Here is a 26,590-nt window from a genome sequence, read left to right as displayed (position 1 = left end):
TGATTGCTGTGGCTAGGACTTCCAAACTATTTTGAATAAAACTTGTAAGAAAGGGCATCCTTTTCTTATTCCTGATCTTAGAGGAAATTCTTTCAGCTTTTTATTGTTGAGTATGATATTAGTCATGGGTTAATCATTGATGGCCTTTATTATGTTGTGATAGTTTCCCTCTAGGCTCACTTTCTGGAGAATTTTTTAAATGATTATAAATTGATATTGAATTATATTGAAAGCATTTTCTGCATCTATTGATATAATGACATGTTCTTTATTCTTCAGTTTGTTAATATGGTGTATCAGACTAGTTGATATGTGGCTATAGAAAAACCCTTGCATCCCTGAGGTAAATCCCACTTGACTATGATATGCGCTTCATCGCTCAGTCATGTCTGATGCTTTGCGACCCCATGGACTGTTGCCCACCAGTTTCCTCTGTCCGTGGGGATTCTCTAGGCAAGAATACTGGAGTGGGTTACCATGCCCTCCTCCAGAGGATCGATCAAACCCAGGTCTCCCACATTGCAGGCACATTCTTTACCAGCTGAGCCATAAGGGAAGCCCATGAATACTGGAGTTGGTAGCCTATCCCTTCTCCCAGGGCTCTTCCTGACCCAGGAATCTCCTGCATTGCAGGCGAATTCTTTACTAGCTGAGCTACCATGGAAGGTATATGATCCTTTTAATGCATTGTTGGATTTGGTTCACTAGTATTTTGTTAGGACTTTTGCATCTGTATTCATTACTATTATTAGACTATAGTTTTCTCTTCTTATGGTATATTTGTCTGTTTTTGGTATCAGGGTGATGGTGGCCTCATAGAATGAATTCAGTAGTGTTCCTTCCTCTAGCTTTAGAGGGATAAGTATTAACTCTTCTCTAAACATTTGGTAAAATTTGCCAAACTGTGAAATCATCCAGTCCTGGACTTTTATTTGCAGTTTTTAAGTCACAGATTCAACTTCAGTACTTGTAACTGGTCTGTTCATATTTTCTATTTATTACTGGTTCAGTCTGGGAAGATTGTGCCTTTTAAAGCACTTGAATATTTCTTCTAGGTTGTCCATTTCATTGGCATATAATTGCTTACACTAGTTTCTTGTAGTCTTTTGTATTTCTGTGGTGTCAGTTCTTCTGAGAAGGCAGTAACTTCTCCTATTTCATTTTTAATTTTATTGGTTGGGACCCTCTCTCTTTTTTTTCTTAATGAATATGGCTAAAGCTTAATCAGTTTTATCTTTTCAAAGAGCCAGCTTATAATTTCATTGATCTTTTCTATAGTTTTTGGTCTTCATTTTTATTTATTTCTGTTCTAATATTTATTATTTCTTTACTTCTACTAACTGGATTTTGTTTATTTTCCTTTCCCTAGTTGCTCTAGGGATGATGAATTTTGTTAAATGTTTTTTCTTCATCTATTGAGATGATTTTTATCTTTCACTTTGTTAATATGAATATGATGTATTGCATTGATTTATATGCAAATGCTGAATCATTTGTGTCCCTGAAATAAATTCCACTTGATTGTGGTGTATGGTCCTTTTAATGTATTGTTAGATTTGAAAAGTAGTCAATATCATGTTGGCAGTTAGCATGACACTCAGGCCTGTGACTGGAATTGATTAATTATTGTTTTGACATGTCAAACGACAGTACAAAAATGAACCTAAGAAAAGTCTAAAGCTGGGACCCACTGAGCAGTACTTTTAGATAATTGCCTTTCACTCGTTTTGTCTCAAAGAGAATATTTCAATATTGTTTTTGCTTGGCTTATGCATAGCACTTAGTAAAACAGACATATAATCCAGGTCTCTAGAGTAGTTAAGACGGTGTCAGGAATTATTGAGGAATATTAAAGGCAAGTGTCTAACATTTGGCCAAGTTTTCTTCATGTGTAAGTGGAATTAATTATCTGTCACATACAAGTTATACCTCATATACCTGAAGTGAGATATTTTGGGGAACTAGAAGTTGATTTCTGGAAAAATTCCTGTTTTATATACTTGTCTCAGTAAGTTTCTATAACTTCTATCACAAATAAAAACCGTCATCCCTGTGTACTTCATCTTTCTATCAGTGTTTTAATCATCCTTCTTGATAATCAGGCAGGCAGTGCACTGTGCAACTCTAGCAGTTGTTGTAAGAGAACTGGAAAATACTTAGAATAAGCTTTTAAGGATAGAGATTTCTGTCTTTATTAAGGCATTTTCTTTATAAAATGACGAGTGCTATCTTCTAAATTAATTGGGAATAGATGAGAAAGTAAGAATAGTATTCTTACTTTTGTTTGCATAAATATTACCACATTTTAAACTCCAGAGATGGCTAATGGAAAACTTTCTCTCATGAAGACTCTTTAAATTTAACTTAATTTGTTGTGTGCTAAAATCAGACTATCTGACTTAGAACTTCAGATAAATAGTAATCAGTGAGTAAATCAGAGCCATGCATGTTTAGATCAGTGTAGCTTCAGCTGATGTCTCTGAAATGTATGTGATTTTGAGAAGCTCTTTGGAAAATTTTACAGAATAAAAGAGAAATACTATAGAGGCAGTATCATACTGAACAAAGTTAATTTGAAATTTGTATTTTTATGTAAGGATGTTATAAAAAGTAATAATAATAAACATTAACATGTACTATTTAACCTCATTCATTGAGGAATAGACCCTTTGCTGTTAAAAGAATAAGCTCATGAGAGCTTTAAGATTCATTTTTTTTTAATTTATTTATTTTAGTTGGGGGCTAATTACTTTACAGTATTGTAGTGGTTTCATTGACATGAATCGGCCATGGGTTTACATGTGTTCCCCATCCTGAATACCCCTGCCACCTCCCTCCCCATCCCATCCCTCTGGGTCATCCCACTGCCCCGGCCCTGAGCATTTGTCTCATGCATCGCACCTGGAATGGTGTTCTCTTTCACATATGATAATATACATGTTTCAATGCTATTCTCTCAGAACATCCCACCCTCACCTTCTCCCTCAGAGTCCATAAGACTGTTCTATGCATCTGTGTCTCTTATTCTGTCTCACATATAGGGTTATCATTACCATCTTTCAAATTCCATATATATGCTTTAGTATACTGTATTGGTATTTTTCTTTCTGGCCTACTTCACTCTGTATAATGGGCTCCAGTTTCATCCATCTCAACAGAACTGATTCAAGATTCATTTTTTTAAATGCAAGAGACAGAAATGGTACTGAGACACTAGACTGAGTTAAGAAGAAAATAAATCTCAAAGGTTATATAACGCAAGATTAATAGGTAAACCACAATCAGTATCAAGGACTAACCATGAGTAATTTCAAATAGTCTTATTTTAGCACACCACAAATTAAGTGAATTTAATTAAATTAAATTTAAACAATTTTCATGATAGAAATTTCTCCATAGCCATCTCTGGAGTTTAAAATGCTGTAATTTATAAGCGAACGAAAAGACATATGTGTGATCCACCTGCCAATATCTAACATTATAGCATTTTTCTTCTTTCTTTTTACTTTGTCTCCAAACCCAATAACTTGATCAGGTTTTGTAAGATACTTAAATTGCTTGGAACACAGGATATACTCAGACTCAGCTCTAAGGTATAGGTGATATAATTGTAGTCCTTTCTCTTTTTGGAAAAAAAAAATCTGTAATATGTCCAAATATTCTGTTTCTTGAAGCTATTACTATATAGATTAATGGCTAAATGCAAAATCAAGAGAGGCCATTGACTTGGATTTGAATCCAAGTTAAAATGTTTACTAATTATTTGGTTCTGGTCATGTCATTGAAAATGTCTATACCTCAGTTGTTTTCTCTGTCAACTTATTGAATCATTGTGAGGAATATATTAAATACAGTATGTAAAAGGTTACATAAACTTTTCTGATCAACTTACCACATGGATCTAGTATAGATCACTCTCCATGGCAGAAATTCATAAGAACTCTACAAAAAATATGACCAAAAATCCATTATATATCTAACTTTTTTTAAGTGGCCAAAGGATAGCTCTATCTCAAAAAAAAAATTGAATCTCAGATTAGAGAGCTCAAATTGATGCGGGTGACCTTTGTTAAGCAACAGACAAAGATACTAATCAAACTGAGTGGTTGGTTTTTGTCTGGAATTAAGAGAGAAGTGATCAGGCCTTGAGTGCAGGCAAGCTGGAAGGTATATATAAGGCTGTTCATAAAGCCAAGGTGCTTGACATGATGTATAGTCTTTGAAAAGGAAGGAGAAAAACTAAACAGTGAAGTTTATCTTTATACTATGGATGAGGAAAATAAAAAGATCTGTTAAAACTTTAAACCTGCGTCCTTGACCAAAAATGAGAATGAATTCTGTAAGAGAAAAAAGAAAAAAAGCTTTAAAACTTTATTTAAAGAACAAAATGGATATCTAGAAATAAAAAGTATAGACAGTGATTTTAAATAAATATCATGAGAAGATTAAAAACAACTGGAGAAAATTAGAGAATTGTTAGACAGAAGGATATATGCATTAATAAGTCATAAAAAGATGAGCATACAGAAAACAGGAAAAGAGAAAGACACACAAAGAATTACAACACATCTATAATGATATTTTTCAGATGGGAGAATAGAGTATGGAACAGATAACAGCAAAAAAGAATGAACTAGAACTTGATTGATTTGAAGAACCAAAATAAAGACCCAAATGCATAACTGAAGAATCATAAGGCATAAGCAGATAAAACATCAAGAAATATAATGATGAAAACCCAAATGAACAAAACTTAGATGCAGTAGAGCAATAAATCAAAGCTCAAGAGTCAATGTAAATATATCTTTGATTTTCCGAGAAAAAAAAGTTATCAATCTTGTTGTCCGTATTTAGCTCAGGAACACATTAAGCACAAGAGCAAAATGAAAGCTTTTTTCAGTACTAAGAGAAAATATTACTTGAAATCTGACATCAACAAAATGAATAATGGCTTTGATGAAAAAAAAATACAAGAGGTATCAATAAGAAACAAAATAACATCATAAATAAGGAAATCCTGCTCTGGCTGAGATGGATTAAGAGGAACCAGATTTAAGCTCCCAATTGAAGCTATTTTAAAAAAAGGTTTTTAGGACAGTGGACATTGCAAAATAAAGGGAAAGCATCCCTTAGAAATGAAAAAACAAAAGATGAGCCCTAAGACGACCCAAGCTTCTTGCACTAATATAGTTTTCAGGCTGGAGTATAAGGAGGACAAATCCAGGTACAGTCCTGCACATCCCTACACTAGAAACAAAGCGAAGACTCTCCAGGATCAAAGCAGTGAGAGTTCACAGCACAGAGGAAAGAGTTCCACGGAGAGACAATTCTGGAGAGGTAGAAGGTTCCCTAGAATATTCAGCTGTGTACTTACCAATTATGTGTATGAGGGAACTAATCAAGGCCAGAATTTTAAAAACACCTGAAGGAATTAGAAGGAATAGTGATTGATGTTTACACAGAGCTGGGAATAGTGTCACTTCTCATCAGCAATACTAGAAAACCTCAGGATTCCTAGAAGGTCGGGTACAGTGTTTTTGAGTACATATTCTAAAGTTATAATAATTAGGTTAATGTCCTCTGCTAACTTATGTTTCCATTAGTTAGAGGTCATTTTTGATTGATATATCCCCTCACCAAAGCTTATATTTATGGCTTCCTTTCATGCTTGGTTCTCAGTACATTCTATGAGGCAAGCATTGCATGCATGCATGCATGCTCTTTGTAACCCCATGGCCTGCAGCATGCCAGGCTCCTCTGCCCATGGGATATTTCAGAATACTAGAGTGGATTGCTATTTCCTCCTCCAGAGGATCTTCCCAACCCAGGGATCGAACCCAGGTCTCCTGCATCTCCTGCACTGGCAGGCAAATTCTTTTACCACTGAGTCACCTACCTTTGTATACAATATACACTCTCTTAAATATAGCATAAAATTATTTTACAGCCTATTTGTGGTATATTATAGATGGAAGTATTTATTCATTTAGCCTTTCCTACACTTGGAAAAACCATTAGGATACATTAATGGCATTTATCTAAATTCTGATAAGCAGGATAAATCTGTAATTTTCTTTGACTACTAATCTGTAGCCAAAGAAATTATCTCAGTTTGTCTCTAATGAGTTTGCTTTGCTTACTGTGCTGTACAGATGCATTGCTAACAGCAGTCTTTCAAAACACTTCAACAGTTCTATTGATTTTGAAGGGCCAAAACACTTTGCCTAGACATGTACGGAAGGAGTGTTCCTGGACATTTACATGTGTTAATACATACACACAAAAATAAGGCTTTTAGCAATTTTAACCTACCCGAAGTATATATTAGAGTTTGAGGATACATTCCTGTTTTTCTCACTACACAGCTTTTTTTTTTTTTAATCATAAATGACTATCAATGTTAAATGACAAGATCAAAAAGTAAACTCTATTTCAGAGAAAATACTGTTTTTAATACTGAAGGAATGCTGATTAGCATACATAGTAGTTTGAAGACTGAAATCATTCCCTCGTTCTAGGAAATTCAGAGAAAGAAAAATTGTTATGTAGGCTATGTCAATAATGGTTTCATATATTTATGCACTAAAAACAAAAAAAATATAACTTGATAACCTGAAGTGCTGGGTATATCCAGGCAGCATCTCCATTATGAACCAAATTACACTTAGACTGTGCACAGAAATAATGGATAAAGTTTCTCCCTTCTCTCTTTACTCTCATTTTCGCAAAGTAAAAGTTCTTCATTTGATTTTCTTATGAGATCCTTTACCTTGATAGAATCGAAGTACTTGTGTTGAGCAACTTGGTGAAAGCTATGGAGCAGCAGGGGATAGGAAGCTTTGGAGTCCACTGCGGTGGCTAAGAGCAGAAGCAGAGTTACGGCACCATGTTCATGCCTGCTCCACTAAGCAGCCTCGAGATGCATTCCCATGTCTAAGATGAAGCCTTGCACCAAAGCATACATTTCCAAACCCACAGAGATTCTTTGAGCATTACTAAAAATACCTCTAATGATGTGATTCAGGGTGAGGGGCACAATGGGGGAAAGATGAGAGCAGTGGGATCCCTATTTTAATAGAACAGCTTTGCTTTCAGCTGTTTTCTATTTGGACTTTGATATGATGTAGAGTTTTTAGAGTGAGCGCCCCTGATTACTTCAGCTAGTAAAGAATCTGCCTGTAATGCAGGAGACTCCCTTTCGATTCCTGGTTGGGGAAGATCTCCCCTGGAGAAGGGATAGACTACACACTGCAGTATTCTTGGGCTTCCCTGGTGGCTCAGATGGTAAAGAATCTATCTGCCTGTAATGCAGGAGACCTGGGTTCAATCCCTGGATTGGGAAGATGCCCTGGAGAAAGTAATGGTTCCCCACTCCAGTATTCTGGCCTGGAAAATTCCATGGACAGAAGAGCCTGGCAGGCTACAGTTCATGGGGTCACAAAGGGTTGGACTCGACTGAGTGACTTTCACTTTCAAAGTTTTTAGAAAGGTTTTAAGAACTACTAATCCAAGAGATGGCCAAGGTCTTTTATATCTATAGTTCTGTAAGGTTTTATTCCATTTCTGCTTAAGTAAATAGTCAAACTAGAAGAATTAGATGCTTTTTTTTCCCTATTAAACTCTTTGACACCAATTTTAATATTTTTGCCACCTCATACATGCAACTCACCTAATCACAGATTTCTGAACAAAGTATAAATATTTTGCTAGCCTTGAAAAAATCATTTAATTCTGGATTTTTATTACAGTATACTATTTTTATTAATAATTTAAGGTCCTCTGTGCTCTTACAAGCATTGCATCAGTATATTTTCTCTATTGAAGATGTGGAATATTACAGATTGGCCTTTTCAGAAAATTTGTAGTATTGGAAAAATTCAGGCTACAGCAATATCATTTACTGTCATCCTATTCTTTACTCAAGGAAATAAAACACAATTAAGATTTAGTTGAGTTTTGTCCTAATTCTCTCCTGACTCTTTTGTGATTCACCTTCAAGCAAATAGCAATTTATTGATAATTGATCTGGAACATGTATCTCATCTTCTGCCAACACATGAGTCGGCATAGCTGTCCTCCACTTAAGATTGCTGCCCATCTTGTCATATGGAAAAGGTTACTCGTATCCCTAGGTCGCTAGTGTAGGACTAAGATTAGATGGTGGTCTTTAACAGGATTCACTCAAAGGTTGATAGGTGAGGAGAACTGTCATTTCTGGCCACACAGCCTGTTCTGCCTACCTCAGTATCTGACACAACATCTACCAAATCTGGCTCTTTCAGTTGTGCAGAATTTTGAGAGAAAGATCAGTCTAGACTAAGGTATAATTTGCAGAATTTTATGCAGATAAATTTGAAAACCTAGATGAAATACATAATGACTAATTTTTAAATTTTTGCTCAGTAAGTTAACACATGTATAGTATTTTTCCCCCCTGAAATAGTCCTCATCAAAATCCATCCCAATAGAGGCAGAAAGTTCCAACAAAACAATGCTAAAGAAAAAACAAGAAAAAAAGGTAAAGAGAATTCCACAGAAGACACCATAGGGTTTCACAGGGAACTAAACCAATTCTTTAAGAAACAGATCATCCCAAACTATATGAATTATTATAGAGCATAAAAAAAGTTATTGAAATTTATTTGACATCAGTGCAGCATAGATACCAAAACCTGACCCAAAAACTTGCACCCGAAACTGCAAACCACACCACTTACTTATGAGTAGTCATAAAAAAATTTGGAATATATTGAAAGAATATCCTATCATGACCAAGTTAATTATTTCCAAGAGATCAAGGTAGTTTGATACCGTTGCTGTTATTTAGTTCTAAGTTGTGTCCAACTCTTTGCAACTCGATGCAGTGTAGCCAGCAAGGCTCCTCTGTCCATGGGATTTCCCAGGCAAGAATACTGGAGTGGGTTGCCATTTCCTGCTTCAGGGGATCTTCCTGATCCAGGGACGGAACCAGACCATGGGATCTACTGCATTGGCAGGTGGATTCTTTACCACTGAACCACCTGGGAAGCCCAGTTTGATATTAGGGAATCAATTATTAAAATCCTGCATATAGGTTTATTCAAACAAATTGATCATATAAACATCTCCACTGAGAATAAATGGCATTTGAAAGAAAATAACTATTCATGATAAAACCCTAAATGTAAGGGGGGTTGTTGGATATTTCTTTAACATGATAACTTAAATAACTTTATATCAGGAAAACAGAAAAGTATCAATGGGGAAAGTAATATAAATATTAAGAGAACTCAGTAAAATGGCAGAAAATAAAACACTCAAAAAATCTAAAGCTTTCCTAAGAACAAACAAACATCAGGTAAAATACATAATGGATGAGAACATATATTTATCTCAGCAATAAAAGATGAAACTTCACACTTGTGAAATTAGCAGGAAACATTCAACTCTTAAATGAGGAAAACTCTAGAGTCCTGAAAGATTTAGAAATAGATTTGGAAAAAAATGAAAATCATATCATGGTCTTAAATAGGAAGTCTAAACATCCTAAAGATGTTATATATTTGTTCTTAAAATGTAATGCAATCCCAGTACAAATACTTTTCCAGAGCTAGTCAAATTGATTATAAAATTTATTTGGAGTAACAAAAATCAAAATGCTCCATAATCTCTGACAAAGAAGTATATGTGTGGTGGGCATAAATGAGTAGCTGATGGTGTTCTAGCATACAGCTATTAAAACATACTATAAGTTTATCATTAAATTGTTTGAGGCTGATAAGTTAATAGGCACACAGAAAAATGGAATGAACAATAAAACTTGAAGGCCAACAAATAGCAAATAAAAGTTTACCATATGACAGTGTTCAATTTGAAATTATTGGAAGAAACGGATGTTTGTAACGAGTATTATAGGAGATCTGAAGTTATTTTAAAAAAAGATAAAATGGATTCATTTTCCATACTTCATGAGAGTATCTGAGATTCTAGATAGAAGGCCTGGGCAGAAGTGAAGAAACTGGCAGAACTGCTGGCAATTCCATTCTTTGTCCTTGACCCAACTCAGTGTGTACATTTACTCACTAAAATCAATGTATAAGAGGTTTATTGCTGCACTAATATAGAGAAAATGGAGATAAGCCAAATGCTCATTAATTATAGAATGGATAATTCTATTTAGATATGTTTATACAAAGGCATTCTATAATGATATAATAAAGGAACAGTGCTACACGCAACAGAATGAGTACATTTTACAAACATAATGTTGAGAAAACGAAAGAGAGTGATTATGTTTAAAGTTGAAAACCAAGCATAACTAGAAGTTACCATCATGGTTACTTTTGGGGAGACATATTGACACTTTCTGGGATATTGGCAATGTTCTGTTTCTGAATCCAGAGGCTCGTAAATGGAATGTTCACTTCATAAAACTTGGCTGTATTGCTGGTGATTGGTTCACTTATCTGTATGTCTGCTATCTGTTAGTAATTTTAAAAAGCTGACTGATTTTCTTTCTTTTTTTTTTTTTCTTTTTCTGACTGATTTTCAACCTGCATTAATAAAAATTTTTGGATTTCTTAATGAAAAATCCTATATGTTTACAACTGTAATAAATTAGTAATATTAAGTATTCCATAGGTAAAATTATTGCAGGAAATATGGGAAGGCCCACATTTTTCCTTCCTCCCTGGGGACAAAAAAATAGAATGATTCATAAAATATCTCAGATATTTCATGTTTGAGATATACAGAATCTGGGCGTTTATCTACCACATATTTAGTGATAGTATTTGATTTCAGGGAAAGTATCTAAAAGGAAAATGTCTGTTGAGTGCAGAATTAGCACATAAGTTTATATATATCAATAAATATTGCAAAATGTGTTATAAGAATGAAAAGTAGAATAATGGCTCACTTGCTGCTACTGCTAAGTCGCTTCAGTCGTGTCCGACTCTGTTCGACCCCATAGACGGCAGCTCACCAGGCTCCCCCGTCCCTGGGATTCTCCAGGCAAGAATACTGGAGTGGGTTGCCATTTCCTTCTCCAGTGCATGAAAGGGAAAAGTGAAAGGGAAGTCGTTCAGTCGTGTCTGCCTCTTAGCGACCCCATGGACTGTAGCCTACCAGGCTCCTCCATCCATGGGATTTTCCAGGCAAGAGTACTGGAGTGGGGTGCCATTGCCTTCTCCGAATGGCTCACTTATGAGAAGTTAAATTAGTTTCATCATTGTGAAAAATACCTATCATTCTATTTAGATGAGATTTTGGAATTCCATTGATGTTGTAATACATTGAGACTTTTAGAGATGTTGCAATTGGGTGAACGTATTTTGCATAAGAGATGGATATGAATCGTTGAGCTCCAGAAGTAGATTGTAGTAGACTGAACAGTAGCTTCCAAAGTTTTCCTAGTCTCAATCCCCAGAATATGTTAATATGTTACCTTATATGGCAGAAGGGATTTTGCAGATATGAATAAGTTAAGAATTAAAAAAAAAAACCTATCATTCAAATGTTATTATTATATAAGAAATCTTTGATAAACAATAGTTTTATAAGAAGGTACCTAGATCCTTAGGCCTTTAGTGTTTTGTTAATTTTACCTCACAAAAGGCTTCAGTGCTAGTGTTACTTGTTTTCCAATACTATAAATACTAAAAAAAAAAAACGTAAAAAAAGAAATCTGCTGATGTCTTTTGGTTGAGCATTGGCAACATATTCAGTCCTAGGAAATTTAACCTCTGTCTGCCTCTATTCACTATATGCCTGTAAAAATGACTTAGAGATATTTGGCTCAGTTTCATAGTATTTTATTGACACAAATTTCATCTTAACAGTCATACATCTTCACCAAATAAGGCTATGCTAAAACTCAAGCCATCAAGATAAATAGATTTGTGTAGGGAAAAATATAGCAAGAGGTTGAAAAGTTCAAGGAATCAAATGAATAGAGCATGACACTTGGTCAGCATCTAAAATGGGAACATCAAATATAATATCAGTTATGCAGGAATAACATGGATTTCCAGGGCAAATATGATTTATTCATTCCACGCTGAAACATTGTGTGAAAGGAAACATCCATCACTGTAAGAAAGTGCTGTTTGCAAGCTACCTAATAGCCATGAAATCATATTCTCAGCCCAATCAAAGAGCAGATAAAGACTTTAAAAACTGACAGCTTACCTTTTATCCCTCTTTAATAAATAAAACTTCTAAATTTATATGTTGTAGCTAGGACCACAGCCCAGTCCTCTGCTTTCTCAGAACTCTGAAAGAAAAACCAGCACCACAATCAAAACGTTTTCTTTCTCTATGGCTTGTTAACTCATTTGCAGTATTTTTAAGAATGTGGTGTCTTTGAAAACATTTCTTTTTGGCTAAAGGGAAAAAAAAATAAAATCTCAACTGATTTTTAGCCCCAAAGCAGAATAAGATTATCCCAATTGGCATTCTTATTCAAAATTGAATATTAAAATCAAACAGCTCCTGGCAATGACAGTGATGATCAAAAGCAATGGTTATGAAAACCAAAGATTTTTTAAGAGTAAAAAGGAAATTACTTTGCCTTGTCATTAAAAATGAAAATGATACCAACATATCAATCTCCATATGGACATAATCGATGTGGCAGAGATCAAATGCTCTGGCTGGCAAATGCTTAGCAGAAATCAGAGAATACTGTACAAGGAGATAAGTAAAGGACAGTGAATATAAGTAAGATGCTCTGTTGGAAAATGTACTCTTCTTTCTATTCATATATAAATCCTACTGACTAAATTTGTATATGGGGTTGCAATTGGGATTAAGTTGTGCATACTTCCAGTTGTAAAATACATAAGTTATATAATAATATATAAGTACAACATTGAGAATATAATCAATAATATTGCAATAACTTTATAGGGTGACGGATGGCTACTAGATTTATAGTAGTCAATTCTCCACAGTAAAGAAACCATCAACAAAGTGAAAAGACAACCTACAGAATGGGAGCAAAATATCTGCAAACCAAATATCTGATAAACAGTTAATAATTATAATATATAAAGAATTCATATATTGGGAGGGGAGTTCAAGAGGGAGAGGACATATGTGTACTTACAGCTGATCCATGTTGGTATATGGCAGAAACCAACACAATATCATAATTACTCTTCAATTAAAAATAAATATATTAAGAAAAAAAGAACCCAATAAAAAATGAGTAAAGGACTTCAATAGACATTTTTCCAAAGAAGATATAGGAAAAGCTAACAGATACATGAAGAGATGGTCAACATCACTAGTCAAAAGGGAATTGCAGGTTGAAACCATAATGAGATACCATCTCATGCTTATAGAATGGCCATCATCAAAGACAAAAGGTAACAAATGCTGGTGTGGATGTGGAAAAAAGGGAACTCTTGTGCACTTATAAATTGGTGCAACCACTATGGAAAATAGTGTGGAGGTTCCTCAAACAATTAAAATTAAAACTGTTATATGATCTAGCAATTTAACTTCTGGAAATATCCAGATGAAATGAAAACACTAATTCAAAAATATATATGCACCCCCATGTTCATAGCAGCATTATTTATAGTAACCAAGACATGAAAACAACCTGAGTATTTGTTGATAGGTGAATTGATAAAGAAGTTGTGATACACACACACATACAATGAAGGTAATTAGTTATAAAAAATAAACATATCCTATCATTTGCAGCAAGATGGGTGGACCTTGATGGTACTGCTCCAAGTAAAATAAGTCGGAGAAAGACACACTGCATGATCTCACTTATATGTGGAACCTGGAGGGGAAAAAAAAAGACTCATAGAAAAAAGGTCGGACTTGTGGGTACCAAAGACGAAGGGTAGGGGAAAGGGAAATTAGAGAAAGATGGTCTACAAACTCCCAGGTATAAGATAAATAAGTACTAGCAATATAACTTCGGAGAAGGCAGTGGCACCCCACTCCAGTACTCTTGCCTGGAGAATCCCATGGACAGAGGAGCCTGGTAGGCTGCAGTCCATGGGGTCGCTAAGAGTCGGACACGACTGAGCGACTTCACTTTCACTCTTCACTCTCATGCACTGGAGAAGGAAATGGCAACCCACTCCAGAGTTCTTGCCTGGAGAATCCCAGGGACCGGGGAGCCTGGTAGGCTGCCGTCTATGGGGTCGCACAGAGTCAGACACGACTGAAGTGACCTAGCAGAAGCAGCAGTATAACTTACAACATGATGAATATAGCTAACACTGCTATATGGTAGAGAGATATGATGTTATATGTTATATAATAGGTATCTATATATGATATATGTATATATGATAGATATCTACCATATAACACTGCTATCTAAAGTCTCCTCACAAGGAGATCCTCCCACCCCCACTTTTCTTCTCTTTTTAATTGAATATGTATAAGAGGATGGTTTATCAGCTGAACCTATTGTGGTAATCTTTTCACTATACATTTAAAATCAAGTCATCATGCTGTGAGACTTAAACTTATGAGGGATATATGATGTCAATTTTTTAAAATATACCAGGAAAATAAAATTGCCATAACATCTTTGACATCATTTATCTTTAAGATAGGCATAGCAACAAGAATTAGTTTGGAAAGTGTGTGAGTAAGGGCTGGGAAAAATAGTTTTAAGATTTAGGTACATATATTATTTATCCAGTTACTGTTAATTTATAATATGAAAAACATTGTTCTAGTTTCTGGGGAAAAAACAGGAAAGAGGAACAACAACAAAAAAAGAGCCTGCCTATATGGAGCTTACATTCTAAAAAAAGAGTTTTAAAAAGAATAAATTATAAACTCATGACATGTCAATGGTTTTAAATGCCACAAAAACAGTAATACTGATTTTAAAAGGACAAGCAGTGTATATTCATTATAGATGGGTTTGTTTCATAAAAGGTGGTCAGGAAGGCTTGACTTATTGATTAGGTGACGTTTAATCAAAGACATAAATACAATAAGGAAATCCACTGAATTTTTGTTTTACTACAAAGAATGAATTTTACTGAACTTTTTTACGTAAATTCTTACTGTAAACTTTAAGTACAATTAAAATAAATTTAAAAGATAATAGAATAAGTGAGGATTGGGTCAAAAGTATGCTGGACAGCTTGAACAACAGGTACTAGTTAGCCCAAATGTAGTATACCTGGATAGGATTGAGTAAGGGAAAGTTAGTAGAAGTGAAGATACAAAAATTATAGGGAAACAAATCATGCAAAGTCATCTAAGCAATTGGAGGACTTTTGACTTTAGAGTTGCCTACAAAGACATGAAAAGTTTGAACAAAGGGATGATGATATTTGACTTTTGTTTTAAAGGATTCATACTAGTTACTAAGTTGTGGGTAGACCAAAGAGAAGAACAATATCAGAAGATAATTGGGTAACTAATTAGATTAGATAAGTAATTTAACCAAAGTGATGATGCTTTGGACCTAAGCGTTGATACTGGAAATAGCAAGAAAGGTCTGATTATGGATGTACATTAAAGACAGAGCTGACAGGGTTATCTGGGAGGATGGACATGGGGTAAGTGAGAATGATGAGAATCAATGTTGATTTCAAAGTTTTTCACTTTAGCAACTTGAAGGATAAGGTTGTTTTTGCCTATAGTTTGGAATGAAGAGGTAGAGTAAGTTTAAGGAGAAAGAAGAGGCTTTTTACAGTTTAGAATGTATTTATTCAACTCATCTGTTGAACCATTAAGAGATGCTAAGTCCAAGTCAAGTAGGCAAATTGATGAATCAGTTCAGACCAAAAAGAGGTAACATGATGTAGCTTCTTCAGGGTAATGGAAGAGCACTGTTTCTTTACTGTGATGGTCATATGGATCTGTAACTGTGATACAATCTTACAGCATTATGCAACCCCCCCAAAATGAGTGCATATAAAAACTGACAAAACCCAGGTAAGATCTATGGTTAAGTTAATGGCTTTGTTCTAGTGGGAATTCCTGATTTTTATCATTGTACTGTTTGAATAGATACTATTAAGAAGGAATCCGGTCAAAAATTACAGGAGAACTCCCTCTGCTATTTTTGTAACTTTTACCCAAGTCTACAGTAATTTCAAAACAGAAGGTCTAAAAATGTAAAATAAAATGAGAATGAACAACTGAGTATGAGTTTTAGCCTCATTCCACATGTACACTCGCTCTTTTGATGGAGTAGTTCTTTCCTGCCTCCATGGCAAAGGTTTCTCGGTACAGGAAGGAAAGCCTGGCTTGAACCAGTTTAAGAGAAACTTTGAAGAGGGAGATTGGAGACAACTAAGTATACTGAGGAAATTTCAGGAATTTTGCAGAGAAATTGAATGTTAGCTGGATAGGAATTAAGGATCAAGAGCCTTTTTTTAGGTTGGAAAAATGTTACAACTTTAAATTCTCATTGGAATGATCCAGTAGAGGGTTTAGGAGGTTAAACTTGGATTTAGGACAGAGAGCACAATTGCTGGAGCTGCATTTTTAAGGAGGAGAGAAGGGATGGAATCTGCACTTTGGCTTCAGATCTAGTCACAGGCAGACATATCCATTTCTAACTGTCTGTCTGTCTATCTACCTATCTCTATTTAGGCAAGTGAGAGACGTGAAAAAGTTGACAATACGTTGTAGCATTGAAAGAGGGTATTAAGTTCCCACTTACCTAGTGGGAAATTGGTGATCCTGAGTTTTACATAGAGTATGTTGTCTTAGTTGTGATTTCCTTTAGTGGCATTTAGTGGCGAGGATTTACTACAGCTGAAATTTTGCTCCAGTATCTAAGAAAGTAGGAGGAGTGCTCAGGTGGTTTGAGATATTTTCCAGAAAGTGAATCAAATAATAATTGCTGGAGTCTAAGCTAAATAAGAAGGGAATTAAAGGCTTCTGCATGATTTTGCACAATACGGCTTTGTCACACTCAGTTCCATTCAGTTCAGTCGCTCAGTCATGTCTGACTACCTTGTGACCCCATGGACTGCAGCATGCCAAGCCTCCCTGTTCATCACCAGCTCCTGGAGTTTACTCAAACTCATGCCCATTGAGTCAGTGATGCCATCCAACCATTTCATCCTCGGACATCCCCTTTTCCTCCTGCCTTCAATCTTTCCCAGCATCAGGGTCTTTTCCAATGAAAATCAGGGTCTTCACATCAGGTGGCCAAAGTATTGGAGTTTCAGCTTCAGCATCAGTCCTTCCAATGAACATTCAGGACTGATCTCTTTTAGGATGGACTGGTTGGATCTCCTTGCAATCCAAGGGACTCTCAAGAGTCTTCTCCAACACCACAGTTCAAAAGCATCAATTCTTCAGCACTCAGCTTTCTTTATAGTCCAACTCTCAAATCCATATGTGACTGCTGGAAAAACCATAGCCTTGACTAGATAGACCTTTGTTGGCAAAGTAATGTCTCTGCTTTTCAATATGCTGTCTAGGTTGGTCATAACTTTCCTTCCAAGGAGTAAGCGTCTTTTAATTTCATGGCTGCAATCACCATCAGCAGTGATTTTGGAGCCCAAAAAGATAAAGTCTGACACTGTTTCCACTGTTTCCCCATCTATTTCCCATGAAGTGATGGGACTCGATGCCATGATCTTAGTTTTCAGAATGTTGAGCTTTAAGCCACCTTTTTCACTCTCCTCTCTTACTTTCATCAAGAGGCCCTTTAGTTCTTCTTCACTTTCTGCCATAAAGCTGGTGTCATCTGCATATCTGAGGTTATTGATATTTCTCCCGGCAATTTTGATTCCAGCTTGTGCTTCTTCCAGCCCAGCGTTTCTCATGATGTACCCTGCATATAAGTTAAATAAGCAGGGTGACAATATACAGCCTTGACGTACTCCTTTCCCGATTTGGAACCAGTCTGTTGTTCCATGTCCAGTTCTAACTGTTGCTTCCTGACCTGCATACAGGTTTCTCAGGAGGCAGGTCAGGTGGTCTGCTATTCCCATCTCTTTCAGAATTTTCCACAGTTGATTGTGATTCACACAGTCAAGGCTTTGGCATAGTCAATAAAGCAGAAATAGATGTTTTTCTGGAACTCTCTTGCCTTTTCGATGATACAGTGGATGTTGGCAATTTGATCTCTGGTTCCTCTGCTTTTTCTAAAACCAGGTTGAATATCTGGATGTTCATGGTTCACACATCGCTGAAGCCTGGCTTGGAGAATTTTGAGCGTTTATCACATTCTTTGCACTTAAATTATCGCTGATACTGTTTAGTATATTTTTGTAAATCCATTTTGGAATCAGCTTAGGATCCAGCCCATGAAATCCACATGGTTTTCATTTGTTTATACGTGTCATTTTGCCTCTGAAGCCAAGTATTTGTAAAGCACCGTTCATAAGAGAGAAATTCATAAACAAAAATTTTTAATTCCCCAATGTGTAATAGCCAGAGAAGGGTAAAATGGTACATTTACTACTAGAAGATAATTGTCACTTGTATTCAGATCTTCTTTGAAATATATAAAATACTTTATATGTATGCATACAGTCTTATAGACCACACCTTTTCTTTACTCATGGTATAAGAATAAAATTGCACATTGGGGAGATTTCCTGGTGGTCCAGGGGTTAGGGCTCAGCACTTTCACTGTGGTGGTGTGGGTTTAGTTCCTACATTGAAGAACTAAGATCCTGCAAGCCAAGTGGTGTGGCCATAACACAAAAATAAAATTGCACTTTGGTATCAATGTACATCTTGCAAAAAGGAAAAAAAAAACACTAGTTTTAAACTCATATGAGCAATATTAAATATATATATAATTTTTTTTACTACTTACTATATATATATATTTTTTCATAATGGAAGTATGTTGTCAGCCTTTTTTTGACTAAATCATAAGTTTTTATTTCATACATTTTAAGCAATTAAAATAAAAACTTTTAAAAGTTAGTCAATGGAATTATTGTGGCTACTATGTGATCCAGCACCCTGCTTATCAACGAGAAAGAAAACAGAAGAGTTAATTGCAGATAGCAGTTATTTATTGAACAGTTATTAACAAGTTCAATAGTATACTGTTAATCTACCTTTGAAAAAAATAATTAGATCACATACATAAACGTCTTTTTTTTTAGTTAGAGTTTATTTTATAGGGCTAATGATATTTATCTCCCTATTGACCAACTAAGATCATGGCATCTGTCCCATCACTTCATGGGAAATAGATGGGGAAACAGCGGAAACAATGTCAGACTTTATTTTTGGGGGCTCCAAAATCACTGCTGATGGTGATTGCAGCCATGATATCAAAAGACGCTTACTCCTTGGAAGGAAAGTTATGACCAACCTAGACAGCATATTGAAAAGCAGATAAATTACTTTGCCAACAAAGGTCCATCTAGTCAAGGCTATGGTTTTTCCAGTAGTCATGTATGGATGTGAGAGTTGGACGGCAAAGAAAGCTGAGTATTGAAGAATTGATGCTTTTGAACTGTGGTGTTGGAGAAAACTCTTGAGAGTCCTTTGGATTGCAAGGAGATCCAACCAGTCCATCCTAAAAGAGATCAGTCCTGAATATTCATTGGAATGACTGATGCTGAAGCTGAAACTCCAATACTTTGGCCACCTCATGCAAAGAGTTGACTCATTGAAAAAGACCGTAATGCTGGGAAGGATTAGGGGCAGGAGGAGAAGGGGATAACAGAGGATTTGATGGCTGGATGGCATCACCGACTCGATGGACATGGGTTTGGGTAAACTCCAGGAGTTTGTGATGGACAGGGAGGCCTAGCGTGCTGCGATTCATGGGGTTGCAAAGAGTTGGACACGACTGAGCGACCTAACTGAACTGAACTGACCAACTAATGGAACAGGGTAAAAAAATCATGTTTGCAGTTTCTTTGTGCAGTGGCTCTGTGTTGTTTTTTTACTTGCCACTGGGTAAATGCTGCCTTAGAATTTGCTACCTGGTTATAAAGAATCTAAATCCAAGCATAAAATTTGTTCAAGTATGTACATTATCATGTTTGCAAATTCCATATGTAAGCTGTTGAATTTTGGATATGATGTGGTTATTGCTACCTCATCAAAGGTTAAAGAGAAACCCTTATCTGAAAAGTACAGTAAACCATATTTTAATATAAGTAGCTCTTAATACAGCAGATCTCTAATTATTGCCGGCCAGTATGCCTACTTGCAGAGAAAACTTTTATCTAGGTCAGTTTGAATTATTATTAGTAGGAGATTAAAACTCGAGCTCAACAACTATCACCTTAAAACAACAACAAACAGTAAAGAAACCAAAAATAAAAAGAAGAAATAAGAAAAACAGCTTATATCTCAAAATTCAAGCTTAGAGGAACTGAGTTTTTTTTTAAGAAAATCTCCCTAACTTGGGTGCACCAAGATATGGAGAACAATTAAAAATATGTGCTTTGACTAATTGCTTTCAATAAAAGAAAAAAGATTTATGCAAATGGATGTTGCTCTTGTAAACAGTGTTTAACATTAAGTTGTGTGTGACTCTTGTGCAGCCCCATGGACTGTAGCCTACCAGGCTCCTCTGTCTATGAAATTTATCCTGAATTCAAAACCAAGCACTTTATATTGTGCTACATTGCTGGGAAAATGAACCATGAATTCTGAAAATGCCAAAAAAATAATTCAGCATCTGCACAATAAATATCTCCTGTTTCTTCACATCACTTCCAGATTATCAGGCCCAAGGCTGAGACTCAGACTTGCTCCTCAGACAGAGCTATGTGATCTTGGCTGGTCACTTTATTTTCTCTGAACCTGATTTTACCAAGTTACAGTGCATAGTAATAAATAATGAAATGTGCTAATTAACTCCTTCAGAAGATTGCAGAGTTGTATCAGTGAACAGTATCCATAATCATAATAGCTTGTACTTAACATATTGCTTCTGATGTATTAATTTATTTAATCCTCACAACAACCTTAAAAGAAGCAGGTCATGTTATAAGGGTCTGTTTTCAGATAAGAAAATTGAGTTCTGGAAAGGTAAAGTAACTTGCCTAAGATATTCAAATATTAAGTGGTAGAGTTGAGTTTATACCTGTGGTCATCTGGCTTCAGACTTGTAGAAATTTATAAATCATGAAGATCTATACAGTGTCCCATTATTTTCAAGTGTGATGTTGATCAGAATGGTATCAACCACCAAAAACCCATTCCTTCCATTATTAAAAAATCATTAGAGATGTATGAGAGGATTACAGTAGATGCAGTAGCTGTCCTTCACTACTCTAATGGCACCAATCAAATGACAGGAAAAAGAAAAATCTGTGTTCCAGGTTATCTGATGCCTCGAACAATTTTGCAAACATTGAAAATCTGACAAAACAAACTCAAATTCCCCCAGAAATTTTTATCCATTTATTCTTTTAAGTATCTGTATTTCTAGGGAGCTAAAGTCTCCACTTGTCTAATTCAGCTTGTTAGAATGTTTCTAAGGGCTATGTGCTGTTGTAGAATATTTATGATGATTCTTTGAGAAAATAAAAGTGAGTTGACTATAAGAAAAAAACCTAAATGAGTTGCTTTATGTGCCCTTTTACAGATAGTCTGTATGTTTGCAACTTGATCTCACATATCAAATTAGTTACATTAGTTTTATTCCTTAGACATTTACTAAGTAATAGTTATGCTATTAACAATCATTATTTATTAAATATTAATCTTGTGCTGGGACCGATATTAAGAATACCTAATATTCTCAGTTTTCTGGTCTGGATTATTCTCTGGTTTTCAAGCCTTGCAGATGACCTTTACTTGCTTCATTAGCTAAGAATCTTTCAGCTTTATGTGTGAAGGATCTAATGGAAATTGGTGTTCGCTGAATAGAAAGTTTAATGGTTTCTGCAAATGAAAAGGCCAGCAGGATATCAAATCGGGTCAGCTGGCTTGTAGGACCAAGCATTTTTGTGAACCTAATCTTACCTTTCTCCGTCTCATCTCTCAGCTCTGCTTTGTTTTATGTTGTTTTGTTCATTATCTGCATATCTCTCTCTTGATAGCTTCTGGGTTATATTCTAACAGATTTTCCACCTTCAGAAGCAAGATTGTTTCTGTTTTAAGATATTTTAGCAGGGGTCCATGGTTTCTCCTTTTGACCTGGTTGGAGATATCACTTTTTACCTCATTTTGTGACTTGCATGTGAGACTGACCGTAGGATGACTCGATCATGGACAAAAGCAAAGCAACAAAACACAAGTGCTTCATGTCCCTAGTCATAGTAACTGACTCACTTACAAGCTCATTTATCTCCTAAGCCAGGTCAATGAGAAACAGTCTGGGTCTTTTCTGAAACCACAGGAATAAATACTTACTGGCAGGTTGAAAGTTGTTTGAAAATTGCTTGGTATGCATTAACTACTTGGGCTATACTTTAAGTAAAAGAAAGCTATTATTTATCTGAAATTCAAATTTAACTGCATGTTTTGTATTTTTATTTGTTAAATATAGCCGTCTTACTCGAGATTATTTGCTAATGTGATAAATTAATACTTTCAGAAAGGGACACACATAAATAAAATGATAATAAACTAATAAGCCAAACAATATATAGCAGGAATGGCATTTTCTATCTGCTAGGAATTACCCCAAAATCATGAAAATGCAATAACATGTAATTGTGTAAAAACTCTATAAAGTAAATAATTTTATCATCTTTATTTTAACAGATAAATTTGGGCACAGAGAGGTTAAATAACTTGTTGAAGGTGAAACAGCCAACAAGAATGGAGCTAGTATTCAGCCAAGGTATGTGACTCCCGAGACTTCTTACAGGTAATCCTTTTTTTGTTGTTTTTTTCCCTTTTTAGTCATTCATTTATTTATTTATTTTATTTTAATTGGAGGCTAATTACTTTACAATATTGTAGTGGTTTTTGCCATACGTTCACATGGATCAGCCATAGGTGTACATGTGTCCCCCATCCTGAACCCCCCTCTCGCCTCCCCCCCCATCCCATCCCTCAGGGTCATCCCAGTACACCAGCCCTGAGCACCCTGTCTCAGGCATCAAACCTGGACTGGCGATCTATTTCACATATGGTAGTATACATGTTTCAATGCTATTCTCTCAAATCATCCCACCCTCGCCTTCTCCCACAGAGTCCTGTTCTTTACATCAGGCAATCCTTTTGATAGTGTCATCTCTTTTACATCCTGGGGCCATTAGCAAAGCTCCCCTGGTCAAGACCAGAATTTTAAGTATAGTTGCCTGTGCTATGCAGTAGGTCCTTGTTGGCGATCTATCTTATATCTGCTAATGTGTATATGTTAATCCTAAGCTCCTGATTTATCACCCCTGACCCCATGTTTCCACTTCCATAACCATAAATTTGTTTTCTATATCTTTAAGCTTGTTTCTGTTTTGTAAATAAGTTCATTTGTATCATTTTTTAAAGTTAGATTCTACATATGAGTGATATCATATGATAATTGTCTTCTAACTTATTTCACTTAGTATGATGATCTCTAGGTGCATCCATGTTGCTGTAAATGGTATTATTTCATTCTTTATTATGGCTGAGTAACATCCCATTGTACATACCTTCTTTATCCATTCTAATTCTGGGCTTTCAGAGGAATATAATTTACAAAAGCTGCTGCTACAGTTCAGTGATCAACAGAATTACAGTTAGAGGTTTTAAACTTGATTTATTTTAAAATTTTCTAAAGAAAGGTTGACAATTTTTGACTGCTTAAATACTGTTAAAATATGTGTAACTTCCTGGCTAATTTCCTACACTAAAAGGTAAGTCATTTTATTATTAAAATTATCTGCCTAAAATATGTATAGTTTAGGTGGTATTTTATGATCAATTTAGATGCCTAAATCCATATATGTATCTATATCAATGTCTACATTTATGTCTATATAAAACCAAAGGTACATTTTTAATCCATTATGAAAAAATATAGTACTGCTTACAAAAAGAATTTGAATAAATATTAACTGCAACTTGTCATATATCTTCATTTTCCCAACTCTCTTCTAAATACCAATGTTACTTCCCAACACGCAGAATCACCATAATTTTATGAAAAATACATTTTTAAATGAAAGTGTTTATGTGGTAAATGGGGGGTATTAATGCTTGCCAAGATAAGCAGAGTGTTCAAATACATTTGCAACCAGCCACTCGTCCTGCCAGAGGACAAGTGAAACAGACACAGTGCTTGCCTCATTGTCATTAACCATCTTCCTTACTTATTACCTCAGCTGGCTCCTGGGTAAGGTGGGATTTGTCTGAGAATGGAGTGGCTTGGCTTTTTATTTATAACAGAAGCCAGAGTAGGGAGATGAGTTGATACAGAAATAAATGGAAGAAAAACCTATAAGGACATAGTTTCTTAATCTGAATCCTAACCCCTTGCACTGTGATATCACCAGTCTTCTTTGATAGAAATATTCATTCTTTGGGACCACATTGGATCAGTTTTTCTAGATCTCTCTGAATGGATTAGAGGCATTGATAACTTAAACTTTTAAGGCAGTCCACTGAAAATAAAGTATTTGTATACCTTTGTTATGAAACTGATCTAGAGGGTGTTGAAAACCACAGTATAAACTTGGCACATTATTTTGAAGGGTAATTGTCAGTAATGCCTGATGTCGGGAGCCGCGTTAGGCATTACTGATAAAATGGAGGCTCGGCCCCAACGTTCTCTCCTCATCCCGAAGGCACGGTCACGGGATGAAGGAGTTAGGTCTTGTGATTCTGACTTGTCCTTTCCTTTCTTCGGTTGAGTTGGCTGGAAAGTATGTTAAGGTGCTTATTGTTCTTGCATGAGAAAGCACAAAGCCTTCTGCAGTTGCCCAGGAAATAATCCATAAAGTTACATTTGTTCAAGGACCTTTACAAAGAATGTTCCAGGATAAGCACATAGGCCATAGCTTGAGGCCATGGGAAAGATTGTTATTGAGACCTGCTTGTGAGGGAAATGTTTATGGCAAAAGTTGTTTGCTGAGTTTAGGGTTTAGGAATAATTAAGAATAGTTAGAAGCTAAAAGTTTAAGGTATGTTGTACTGTTGGCATATTTTACTATAGCTAATAGAGATTAGGAATTTTAGAGATACTAATAGCTAGAAGCCTTTTTAGGAGATAATGAACTTAAGTTACTAGGGGATAGCCGGATTTAGAAAGATAAAAAATAAACAGAGGAATGTGGTATGCAGCCCAGAGACAAACATGAGTTACAATGTAATCACAAGGACACTTAAGAGGGAACTCTGAAGGACAACAATGATTTATGGAGACAGTAAATCTGGATGAGGGGAAACTGAAGATGTCAAACCTCTGACCTAATGCTTTTGTAAAAGTATAAAGGAAAACCTGATGCTTAAAATAAACATGCAGTCCAGTACTTTGAGTGAGAGGCTGCGTCATTCTCCGCTGACACCGTTCATCCCTTCAGGGCAATTCCCTGGCTGCTGGAGCTGGACTTCCGCAGGTAATGTTCACAAGTATATGTAGTCAAATGGGGTGGGTTCAGATCTTGACCTTATGACTGAGAAATGTCCATTACTTAACCTTTTTGAAGATCAGTTCCCTGAATTGAGAGAACTGAATGAGAACACATGTGGAAAGCACTGAACACTGTGCCTGGCACATACTGAGTACTCAATAAATATAAGCCATTATTATTATGAAAAATATCAAATAAGAATATTGCTAAGTTTAACTCATAATAAGCATGGATTTCTGTTACAAAATAAGAAATTTTAAAGAAATTAAGCTGGTCTTTTCTTTCTGTGCTTCAGTCTATTCTGCTCATATTCACTGTTCCTTGGAAGGTTTAGGAAGGTCTGGTCTGTGGGAATAATGGCTTTTTCTGTTTTTCTTTACAGCATTGCTATTAACAAGTCCTTTCTTTTTTGAAGTTGTGCTATTATTAGTGCTTGCTATTATCTAGTCCTTTCTTTGAAGATGTGCTATTGTAAAGGTCCGGGACTGACCATGGCTTAGAAAATAACTAATGCTAACTAAAACACACTTTAGACAAACTTAGATATGGGAAAGCCAAATCATTATTTTTTTAATTTATTTTTTATTGAAGGATAATGGCTTTACAGAATTTTTTTGTTTTCTGTCAAACCTCAACATGAATCAGCCATAGGTGTATGTGTATATATATATGTGTGTGTGTGTGTGTGTGTGTGTGTGTGTGTGTGTGTGTGTGTATCCCCTCCATTCAAACCATTAATTTTAAACAGAAAAAATAAATGTCAAAAGGATTGTGAATATAATCATATTGACATAACCAACAAATTCTTTCTCTTAGTGAAGTTGTAGAGAAGCCAAATATATTAAAAGGCAATATTTTTATTTAAAATTATATTCACTAAATAAATAAAGTACCAGAAGCAAAGTCTGTCCTATAATCAGAATATGTAGAAATCAGGAGGACATTATCCTAAAATGGACATTAATTCAGAACAAAAGGACTTCTATAAACCAAATATTAATGGCAATAGGTCATGGTATGATTTTTTTCAGGTTCTGGAATTCTAAAATTTTCTATAGCCATTTCCACTTGGGATTTAGCTCTGTCATCGACACTGGCAAGTTTGAAATCCATTAGATAAGATGTTGTTTCCTATGAACAATAAACACAAGATCACCTCAAAAGTG

General features: G+C 35.5%; 1 protein-coding gene across 9 annotated transcripts in view; it reads left to right on the top strand.

The window, feature by feature from the left end:
- The window catches only part of LOC145524398 (uncharacterized), a 1,208,145-nt gene that overhangs the window by 1,081,367 nt on the left and 100,188 nt on the right, over nt 1–26,590 (top strand). For 4 of the 9 annotated variants that reach the window (XR_014067480.1, XR_014067473.1, XR_014067475.1 and 1 more), the window contains one exon: nt 22,630–22,708. The gene's annotated coding sequence lies outside the window, so the exon portion shown is untranslated. Of the gene's footprint in view, nt 1–22,629; nt 25,679–26,590 lie in introns of those variants that run through there. The other 5 variants (XR_014067478.1, XM_081536537.1, XR_014067464.1 and 2 more) reach the window with 3 other exon arrangements.

Source organism: Giraffa tippelskirchi, chromosome 10, assembly GCF_054371585.1.
Source record: "Giraffa tippelskirchi isolate mGirTip1 chromosome 10, T2T-mGirTip1v1.2.pri, whole genome shotgun sequence".
Taxonomy (NCBI): domain Eukaryota; kingdom Metazoa; phylum Chordata; class Mammalia; order Artiodactyla; family Giraffidae; genus Giraffa; species Giraffa tippelskirchi.
The sequence above is the reverse complement of the archived record's forward strand: the minus strand, read 5'-3'. Positions and strand labels throughout refer to the sequence as shown.